The sequence below is a fragment of the Piliocolobus tephrosceles genome, chromosome 12, assembly GCF_002776525.5.
Source record: "Piliocolobus tephrosceles isolate RC106 chromosome 12, ASM277652v3, whole genome shotgun sequence".
NCBI classification, from domain to species: domain Eukaryota; kingdom Metazoa; phylum Chordata; class Mammalia; order Primates; family Cercopithecidae; genus Piliocolobus; species Piliocolobus tephrosceles.
Window position 1 is genome coordinate 30,693,726 of NC_045445.1, and position 11,428 is coordinate 30,705,153.

General features: G+C 42.6%; 1 non-coding gene across 1 annotated transcript; it reads right to left on the minus strand.

The window, feature by feature from the left end:
* Nucleotides 1–3,455: 3,455 nt before the first annotated feature.
* On the minus strand, nt 3,456–3,558 carry LOC111531619. The gene has a single exon (XR_002728332.1). It is a non-coding gene; the product is annotated as a U6 spliceosomal RNA (small nuclear RNA).
* Between the last annotated feature and the right edge of the window lie 7,870 nt (nt 3,559–11,428).

Below are 11,428 nucleotides of genomic sequence, written 5' to 3' on the forward strand. Positions count from 1 at the left end.
TTGCTCTGTCGCCCAGGCTGGAGTGCATTGGCGTGATCTCGGCTCACCGCAAGCTCTGCCTCCCGGGTTCACACCATTCTTCTGCCTCAGTCACCTGAGTAGCTGGGACTACAGGCACCTGCCACCATGCCCGGCTAATTTTTTTGTATTTTTAGTAGAGACAGGGTTTCACCGTGTTAGCCAGGACGGTCTTGATCTCCTGACCTCGTGATCCACCTGACTTGGCCTCCCAAATTGTTGACATTACAGGCATGAGCCACCGCGCGCAGCTATATTCTTTAAAATTCTAATGAGAAAAAGTTTGATTCTATCTCTTGGTACTGGGGGACCTCAGTTCTTATGTTTCCAGTATTATTTCTAATGTTGTTCTTCTGTTGCTAATTGTAACAAATCACTTTCTGGAATGCTTCTTCTAACTTTTAAGAAATTAAGCCAATTACTATTTTTAGGAGTTGCTTTCCATGTTATGAAGCACTTGAAGCTATGTTCCTGAATTACAAAATTCTGTTTGATAGTTGTTCACATTGGTGTTTGTCCATCCTATAGCTTATATATTTAAAAACTAATTCCCAACAGGTATAATTTATGCTGTAAAAAGCAGTTAATGGCCGGGTGTGGTGGCTCATGCCTGTAATCCCAGCACTTTGGGAGGCCGAGGCAGGCGGATCACTTGAGGTCAGGAGTTCGAAATCAGCCTGGCCAACATAGCAAAAACCCTATCTCTACTAAAAGTACAAAAAGTAGTCAGGCATGGTGGTGCATGGCTGTAATCCCAGCTACTTAGGAGGCTGAACTATGAGAATTACTTGAACCCGGAAGACGGGGGTTGCAGTGAGCCGAGACTGCACCTCTGTACTCCAGCCTGGGTGACAGAGCTGTCTTTGAGACAGAGCAAAACTGTCTCAAAAAAAAAAAAAAAATAATAAAAATAAAGCAGTTAATTTCACTGACTCTGGTAATATGAGACTCTCTCCCTTAACATTCTTGTATTTATTTCTAATTTCACTAGAAAGCATTCCCTTTGTTTAGTGTGTTTATATGTACATCGGAATGCTTTTGTACTCTTTTAATGTATTCAAGTAGTATGAATGTTTTTGATAAAAAATGTACCATGATTAAAAGATTTTTACACATGGAACAACCCTGTGTATTTTTTCATACAACGATTTTGGATTTTCTTCAATGGGATTATTCTAGGAAGACTGCCTATCATTGATAGAAATATGTGGTATTTACCACTGACAGGTAGAGTTTACCCATATTATTTTCCTTTTTATTTTAAAAATGTATTATCATTATTTTTTTAAAGACAAGGCCTTGCTCTGTTGCCTGAGTTGGAGTGCAGTGGTGTGATCATAGCTCATTGTAACCTCAACCTCTTGGGCTGAAGCAATCCTTCCACCTCAGCCTCCTGAATAGCTGGGACTATAGCCACATGCCACCATGCCCCGCTAATTTTAAAAAGTTTTCTTAGAGATGTGGTTTCTCTATGCTGTTCAGGCTGGTCTGGAATTCCTGGATTCAAGCGATACTCCTGACTTGGCCTCCCAAAGTGTTGTGATTATAGCCGTGAAGGACTGTTTGACTAGTTTTTTACCATTATGAACAATGTTGGAGTGAATGACCTTCTATCTAAACCTACTCATGTAATGTTGGCTTTTCGCACCAATAATAGATGGCCTCAAACAGGACAGTGTCCTGTCACTACCTCCATTTAATCTATTTTGTTTTTGACTAGTAATAGTCTTAAGAAGAAGCATTTGACTAAAGTAGTTGGAAAAAAAAAAAAGCAGCATGAGGCCATATGTGGTGGCTCACCCCTGTAATCCCAATACTTTGGGAGGTTAAGGCAGGAGAATCACTTGAGCCCAGGAATTTAAGACCACACTGGGCAACAAAGGCCAAGGAATTACAGGTTACAATGAGCTGTGACTGCGTCACTGCACTTCAGCCTGTACAACAGGTCAAGACACTGTCTTTAAAAAAAGTAGTATGAATACACTTATAAATCTATAAGAAGGCCGGACGCAGTGACTCACACCTGTAATCCCAACACTTTGGGAGTATGAGGTGGGTGGATCGCTTGAATTCGGGAGTTCAAGACCAGCCTGGCCAATGTGATGAAACACCGTCTCTACTAAAAATACAAAAATTAGTTGGGCATGGTGGCGCATGCCTGTAATTGCAGCGACTCGGGAGGTTGAGGCAGGGGAATCGTTTGAACCTGGGAGGCAGAGGTTGCAGTGAACCGAAATGGTGCCACTGCACTCCAGCCTGGGTGACAGAGCGAGACTCCGTCTCAAAAAAAAGAAAAAAAAAAAACTGTAAGAAAAAGATTAATACGTTGATAGAAAACAGGCAAATTTACAAGTGGGAAATATTAATGGTCAACAAACATATGCAACAATGTTAAACCTCATTAATAATCAAAGAAATAAATACTTTAAAAGATAACATTTTTATCCTGTTTGGCAAAGGTCAACACTACTACCAACAATGAAAACGCAGTGGCACGAGAGTATGGAGCAAGAGGCATCTGTCTGTTAGAACTAAAAACTGGTATATCTTTTCTGGAAGGTAATCTGGCAATATATGTTCTAAAAGTCTTAAATATATGGTAATCTCTTGAACCACCCATTCTAGTTCTAAACACATTCTCAAAAATAATAATAATAATAAATAAATAAATCCCTGATCAGGCCAGGCACAGTGGCTCACGCCTGTAATCCCAGCACTCTGGGAGGCCGAGGCAGGTGGATCACCTGAGGTCAGGAGTTCAAGACCAGTCTGGCCATGGTGAAACCCTGTCTCTACTAAAAATACAAAAAATTAGCCAGGCGTGGTGGTGCGCGCCTGTAATCCCAGCTACTCGGGAAGCTGAGGCAGGAGAATCGCTTGAACCCAGGAGGCAGAGGCTGCAGTGAGCCAAGATCGCGCCATTGCACTCCAGCCTGGGCAACAACAGCGAAACTCCTCCCCTCATCCCTGCCAAAAAAAAAAAAAGAAAATCCCTGATCAGCCAGGCACAGTGGCTCATGCCTGTAATCCCAGCACTTTGGGGGCTAAGGCGGGTAGATCACTTGAGGTCAGGAAATCGAGACCAGCCTGGCCAACATGGCAAAACCTAGGCTCCACCAAAAAAAAAAAAAATACAAGAATTAGCTGGGGGTGGTGACACACACCTGTAGTCCCAGCTACTCAGGAGACTGAGGCAGGAGAACTGTTTGAACCCGGAAGGTGGAGGCTGCAGTGAGCCAAGATTGCGCCACTGCATTCAAGCCTGGGCAACAGAGCGAGACTCCATCTCAAAAAAAAAAAAAAAAAAAACTCCAATCATTTCATTATTAATGTATATAAGGATGTTCCATAAAGTGCTATCTACTAAAACAAAACAACTCAATATCTAACAAAAGAGGACAATACTACGGTAATATGGGCCACCAGGCAACCATTAAAAATTCATGTTCAGGATGTATTTTAAAAATATATATATTATACAGGGGCCATGTTAACCTTCTCTGTATCATTCCAATTTTAGTATATTTACTGCTGAAGCAAGCACCATGATGTTGTATTAAGTGGAAAAAGCTGGTTACAAAATAATGCTGTATTATATAACCCAAATTATAAAAGATACAGATATATAAAGACAGGCTAAATTACATATCAAAATTCTGCTGTGGTTATCTCTGAGCAGTGAGATTAAGTTTTTTTTTTTTTTTTTTTTTTTTTTTTTTCATTATTTAGAGAATACTTTATTAGTTTCTGTAATCAAACCCATGTAGATAAGACCTTACATATTTAATACAGTGCGTTACCCCTGTACAAATGGAAAAAATTAAGTTTAACGTTTCTAGACCAATATGGCTGTTAATTTCTGTACAATGCCAACTCAACACAGTAAACTGGGATACTTTTTCCAAAGTTGACAGCACAGCTAAAGTTTCCAAAAATTCAAATTATATATATATATGTATATACATATATATTTATATAAAAAGACCAATAGCAGTATGTTATGCATCAATAGCAGCAACAGCTTTTCCAGGTTCTGCAGTCATCTGAATAAAATTATAGAGACATCCAGCACACTCCATTTAAAAAAAAAAGGGGGGGGAAGGTAAAAAACAAAACCCCAGAAAATTGCAAAGTTCTGTTACTGTTGTGGTACCTGGCACCATTTTTTAAAATTAGCTTCTGAATCATCATCTGGAAATAAAACATTCTAGAATAACATCATTAAAAACAGCTCTGATAAAGCACGGTCACTACTACGTATCATAAAGCAGGTACAAGATATTTTACATTCACAGAGGTATGATACAGTACTGTCCTATATCTATAATACTAGAGGATACAATTAAAAAGGCATTATTTGAGACTTGATTCTACTTTTCCAGCAGAGGGCCCAAAGGATGGCATGACACAGCTCTGTAAAGAAATGCACCTTCTTAGGATTTCCTTTAATTAGTGGCACAGTTCTAGGTACTCACTATTCTTCATAAACACCAGCTAAAAACTGGATTAACAAAAAAAAAAAAAAAAAAAAAGAAAAAGGAAAAAAAGAAAAAAACCCCAGAACCATGGGATTCATACAAAGATGACTGAGTGGGGCAAGGAAGACTCAACCTAACTAGCATTTTACCAAATCTGTCATGTTTGAATGGTTAGAGCTCCATGGAAGAAAGGAGATGCTAAGTAGCGCTTCAAAGCTTCGGACCACAACCAAAACACAGCATCATTTCAAACAGCAGTAGCCAAACACTGCTCACTATGATATGGTTCAAGGATGCTGACATCAATATTTACTCATCTGCTCATTCATCCAGGAAGAAGGGGAGATCAGTTACTACTGTACTTTGATTGTGTTCAACTCAATCACCATGTTATAAAAATAGCAAGCTGCCATAATAAAAAATAAGGCTCCTCTATCCAGCACCAGTTATCTTCAGTTCTTCACCTCCAAGCCTACAAATGCCATAACCATATCCAAAGAACATAAGGGAGCAAAAAAACCGCATCTGATGTATTAGCTGGGACCATCACACTGTTTAGGCTGAGCTATTCCTCTGCCGTGTTATTTTCCTTACATTTTTGGTGTTTCATCTAATCATAAGGATTTTTAGGTCTAAATTATATGCACTCAAAAAAATAGGTGCATATATTTATATATAAATTCTGACTGAAGATGCGTGGCCATCAACCAAGTGCATGTTATATAGTAGGTACAAGCTTGCAAAGCCTCATTTTTACTGGTACAGCAGCTATGTGTCAGTGTAAATTGCTCCTATGTCCCTTGTATATTTCCAAGCTCTGAACAGGATAATGTCACAGACCATTTTGCCCCTTTGGCTGCTGGCATTATCTGACTTAATTCTCCATGTTTTCCCTCCCCCCACCCCCAATCCCCTGCAATAAACCATAGCCTTTAAGATTTTGTTTCTTCGGTTTTGATCGCCTGAGGTTGATTAAGTTCTTTTCTTTGTGCTTTTCTTAACTTTCTAAATTCTATACAGCAAATATATTAGATTCTAATCAAAAGAAACAAGCAGGTGGACTCTTGATTAGTCAGGCACCCTTGTACAATCCTGCCAACCAGACTATGGGCATAATCTGGTTATTTGTCATGTGACAATGCTTCCTCCATCTGTGAATACACTGGCCAAGTAAACTATCAATAGCAGGGCCTGGTAATGCAAAGTTTTGGCTTTTCATTCACAGAAAATAATTTTTATGACTTAGAGAAGGATATGTTCTTTGGTTCTTATCTTTTTGCCTATCCTGAGAATTTCTGCCAGTATGTTACATAGGTAACTGCCTCTGACCAACCCACCAGGTTTTTTGGGGGTTTTTTTCTTCAGGTTTCTTTGTGGCTTTGTTTGTTTGTTTTTTTCAGACGGACTCTCGCTCTGTCGCCCAGGCTGGAGTGCAGTGGCACGATTTGGGTTCACTACAACCTCTGCCTTCCAGGTTCAAGCAATTCTTCTGCCTCAGCTTCCCAAGTAGCCGGGATTACAGGCATGCACTACCAGGCCCAGCTAATTTTTTTTTTTTTTTTTTTTTTTGTATTTTTAGTAGAGACGAAGTTTCACCATGTTGGCCAGGCTGGGCTCAAAACTCCTCACCTCAAGTGATCCACTGCCTCAGCCTCCCAAAGTGCTGGGATTACATGTGTGCACCGCCACGATGTCTGGCTGATTTTTGTATTTTTAGTAGAGACAGTGTTTCATCATGTTGGCCAGGCTGGTTTCAAACTCTTCATCTCAAGTGATCTGCCTGCCTTGGCCTCCCAAAATGCTGGGATTATAGGCGTGAGCCACCGTGCCTGGCGATCATCAGGTTTCAAAAAACAGAGAGGGCCAGACATGGTGGCTCATGCCTGTATTCCCAGCACTTTGGGAGGTCAAGGCAGGCGGACTGCTTGAGCCCAAGTGTTCGAGGCCAGGTTGCGCAACATGGTGAGACCCCCGTCTTTAGAAAAAATAAAAATAAAAATTAGGCCAGGTGTGGTGGCTCACGCCTGTAATCCCAGCACTTTGGGAGGCCGAGGCAGGCGGATCATCTGAGGTTGGGAGTTTGAGACCAGCCTGACCAACATGAAGAAACCCCATCTCTACTAAAAATACAAAATTAGCTGGGCGTGCTGGCACATGCCTGTAATGCCAGCTACTCAGGAAGGCTGAGGCAAGAGAATCACTTGAACCCGGGAGACCAAGGTTGCGGTGAGCCGAGCTTGCGCCACTGCACTCCAGCCTGGGCAGTAACAGCGAAATTCCATCTAAAATGAATAAATAAATAAAAATAAAAATTAGTTGGGCATGGTTGCACATGCCTATAGTCTGCACACGCCTGTAGTCCCAGCTACTCAGAAAGCTGAGGTGGAAGGACTACCTGAGCCTGGGAAGTAGAGTCTGCAGTGAGCTATGATTGTGCCAATGCACTCCACTCTGGGAGACAGAATGAAAAACTATCTCCAAAAAAAAAAGAAAAGAAAAGAAAAAAAAAGAGAGAGAGGGATACAGGTTAAGTCATAGAAAAAAAAGAAAAGAAAAAAAAGAGAGAAAGGGATACAGGTCAAGTCACAGAGACAAAAGCAGTGATCAGGTCATGTCCATGGTGGCTGGCCAGAAACAAATGCCTTTTGGTCCACTGCTTGAGTGGCAGTAAACCAGCAGTAGCAGAGAAGGGCTGAGAAACACAGGTGATACCTGATTGCTACTTATTGGGTTTCTTTTTTTGTGATGGAGTCTTGCTCTGTCACGCAGACTGGAGTGCAGTGGTGTGATCTTGGCTCTCTGCAACCTCCACCTCCTGAGTTCAAGTGATTCTCCTGCCTTAGCCTCTTGAGTATCGAGACTACAGGGGCGCACCACCATGCCTGGCTAATTTTTGTATTTTTAGTAGAGACGGGGTTTTGCCATGTTGGCCAGGCTGTTCTCGAACTCCTGACTTCAGGTGATCCACCCGCCTCAGCCTTACAAAGTGCTGGGATTACAGGCGTGAGCCAACACGCCCGGCCAACTTATTGTTAACTTGAATTGAAAATAAAAGGACTTGCCGGGCGCGGTGGCTCAAGCGGATCACAAGGTCAGGAGATCGAGACCATCCTGGCTAACACGGTGAAACCCCGTCTCTACTAAAAACTACAAAAAAAAAACTAGCCGGGCGAGGTGGCGGCGCCTGTAGCCCCAGCTACCCGGGAGGCTGAGGCAGGAGAATGGCCTGAACCCGGGAGGCGGAGCTTGCAGTGAGCTGAGATCTGGCCACAGCACTCCAGCCCCGGTGACAGAGGGAGACTCCGTCTCAAAAAAAAAAAAAAGAAAGAAAATAAAAGGACTTGCTAAGTGAGAAACCAGTGTGCCAAGAAAAAAAAGAAGAAGAAGAAAAAAAAAGGACTTCTTGTCGAAAAATTTTTCTGAGCGATATCTCTTTGGAGTTATGAACTGTTCATCCACTGCCTTATAAAAATTAACAATGACTTTGGGACCTGGTAAAAAGAAAGAAGTCTCCACGAACTTTGGGCAAAAACTTCCCTAAAATAATTTTTTTTTTTTTTTTTTTTTAAGCCGGAGTCTCGCTCTGTCTCCCAGGCTGGAGTGCAGTGGCCGGCTCAGCTCACTGCAAGCTCCGCCTCCCGGGTTCCCGCCATTCTCCTGCCTCAGCCTCCTGAGTAGCTGGGACTAAAGGCGCCCGCCACCTCACCCGGCTAGTTTTTTGTATTTTTAGTAGAGACGGGGTTTCACCGTGTTAGCCAGGATAGTCTCGATCTCCTGACCTCGTGATCCGCCCATCTCGGCCTCCCAAAGTGCTGGGATTACAGGGTTGAGCCACCGCGCCCGGCCAAAACTTCCCTAAAATAATTTTTACAAAAAGAGCAGCTCAGAATCAAGTATACTAAAAAGTATAATAATTATTATTGTTATTATTATTTTGAGACGGAGTCTCACTCTGTCACCAGGCTGGAGTGCAGTGGCACGATCTCGGCTCACTGCAACCTCCACCTCCTGGGTTCAAACGATTCTCGTGCCTCAGCCTCCTGAGTAGCTGGGATTACAGGCACATGCCACCATACCTAGCTAATTTTTGTATTTTTAGTAGAGACAGGGTTTCACCGTGTTGGCCAGGATGGTCTCGATCTCCTGATCTCGTAATCCTCCCGCCTCATTCTCCCAAAGTGCTAGGATTACAGGCATGAGCTACCGCACCCGGCCATCATTATACTTTGCAGACCTGAGCAAAAATTGTTCATAATAACTATGTCTTGCTGGACAGGATAATAAAAATCATTATCTTACTTTCTTACTTTACAGATAAAGAAACTAATCAGCCTGGGAAACATAGGGAGACCCAGTCACTCCAAAAAAAAAAAAAAAAAAAAAACCTAAGGCATGGTGGCTTGAGCTACTCGGGAGGATGAGTTGGGAGGATCAGTTGAGCCTGGCCACTCCAGCCTGGGCTGACAGAGCCAGATCCTGTCCCAAAAAAACAAAACAAACAAAAAACAAAAACAAAAAAAGAAAGAAAGAAAGAAAAAGAAACTAAGACGTAAGGAAGGTAAATGATTTACTAAGGCCATAGAGCTGATTAGTGGCATAGAAATGGAACTTACTGTACTCTGATACTTTGTGCAGATAACTTATTCTGACACAGTGATTAGAATGTAGTTCATGGCCGGGCGCGGTGGCTCAAGCCTGTAATCCCAGCACTTTGGGAGGCCGAGACGGGTGGATCACGAGGTCAGGAGATCGAGACCATCCTGGCTAACACCGTGAAACCCCGTCTCTACTAAAAATACAAAAAACTAGCTGGGCGAGGTGGCGGGAGCCTGTAGTCCCAGCTACTTGGGAGGCTGAGGCAGGAGAATGGCGGGAACCCGGGAGGCAGAGCTTGCAGTGAGCTGAGATCCGGCCACTGCACTCCAGCCTGGGCGATAGAGCGAGACTCCGTCTCAAAAAAAAAAAAAAAAGAATGTAGTTCATACAATCAGATGGTTCCATGGATGACTTCATAAGCAGGTAATACCTATGCCTAGACATTTCTCAGAATGAAGTATTCTTTTCTTTTCTTTAAGAGACGGGGTCTCGACTGGGCTTGGTGGCTCATGGCTGGGCGTAGTGGCTCACGCCTGTAATCCCAGCACTTTGGGAGGCTGAGGTGGGTGGATCACTTGGTCAGGAGTTCGAGATCAGCCTGGCCAACATGGTGAAATCTGGTCTACTAAAAATACAAAACTTAGCTGGGCATAGTGGCATATGCCTATAATCCAACTACCTGGGAGGCTGAGGCAGGAGAATCACTTGAACCTGGGAGGCAGAGGTTGCAGTGAGCCCAGATCGTGCCAATGTACTCCAGCAGCCTAGCTGACAGAGTGAAACTCTGACTCCCTCACACACACACACACACACACACGCACACACAAAAAGAGATAGGGTCTTACTATGTTGCTCAAGCTGGTCTTGAACTCCTGGCCTCAAGTGATCTTCTAACCTCAGAATGAAGTATTCTATTCCATGATCATGTTGGGACCCCTCAAGCAAGCACCTAAACAACTTTTTTTTTTTTTTTTTTTTCTGGGACAGGGTCTTGCTCTATCGCCCAGACTGGAGTGCAGTGTCACAATCTCAGCTCACTGCTGCCCCTGCCTTGCAATTTCAAGCAATCCTACCACCTCAGCCTCCCAAGGAGCTGAACTCCAGGCAGGCGCCAGCACACTCAGCTAATTTTTAAATTTTTTTTTGTAGAGACAAGGTCTCACTATATTGCCCAGGCTGATCAAACAAGTTATGGATAAGAGCCCATATCTTTTCTTTCTTTAGTAAAAATATTTAGCTCTATCTGAAAGCTACAGTGCTATCTATATTCAAACATTTAGTATGTTTCTCTTCTGTCTAGGTTTTAATTTTTTTTAATGACACAAAGTAAAGGAAACTGTGCCACAGTTAAGTGCTACAAACCGAATTTAAATGATACAACATATTTCATGAGTGTCCGCATGTACCCAAATGCTATCTACAAACTAATTTTCATTTTCCTTCATCCCATCATTTTAGCTACCAGTACTTTCTCTACTAAACATGCTGAATTTAAACTGAAAATTTTCAATCTTGGCCGGGCATGGGGCTCAAGCCTGTAGCCCCAGCACTTTGGGAGGTCGAGGTGGGCAGACCACCTGAAGTCAGGAGTTCAAGACCAGCCTCGCCAACATGGCAAAACCTCATCTCTACTAAAAATAGAAAAAAATTAGCTGGGCATGGTGGCACACGCCTGTAGTCCCAGCTACTCAGGAGGCTGAGGCACAAGAATCACTTTAACCTGGGCGGCAGAGGTTGCAGTGAGCTGAGATCGCACCACTGCACTCCAGCCTGGGCGACACAGCGAGACTCCAACTCAATTAAAAAAAAAAAAAATCAATCCTATTTGGTTTAATGTAAGGTCAAAATTTAAGCATAGGCTTGTGTGATTCTATAGCTCATCTTCTCTTCTTTCACGACATTACCTTTGATAATAACTAACATATGTAATGTGCTTTACAATTTAGAATGTTTTCATATATGGTATCTAATTTAACCTACATATCATAGGCCTCATCTGAAATAAGAGGAAACAGTGGTTCTGACTGTTACTCATCAAAGGTCATGGACCCAGTGATTATGACCAATATAGGTCTAAGGAAATTACTATAAGAATTACTGGCAGAAGGGACAGTCCAATGAGGTAGCAGAAAATGTTAGGCTTCCTTCCCTTTCAAGGCCTAAAAAATTAGCTGGAACCACAGAAAGGTTAAGTCACATGGTAACATATGCTGAGATGTCTTTTTTTTTTTTTCTTTATTTTTGAGATGGAGTCTCACTCTGTTGCCCAGGCTGGAGTACAGTGGCATGATCTCAGCTCACTGCAACCTCCACCTCCCAGGCTCAAGTGATTCTCC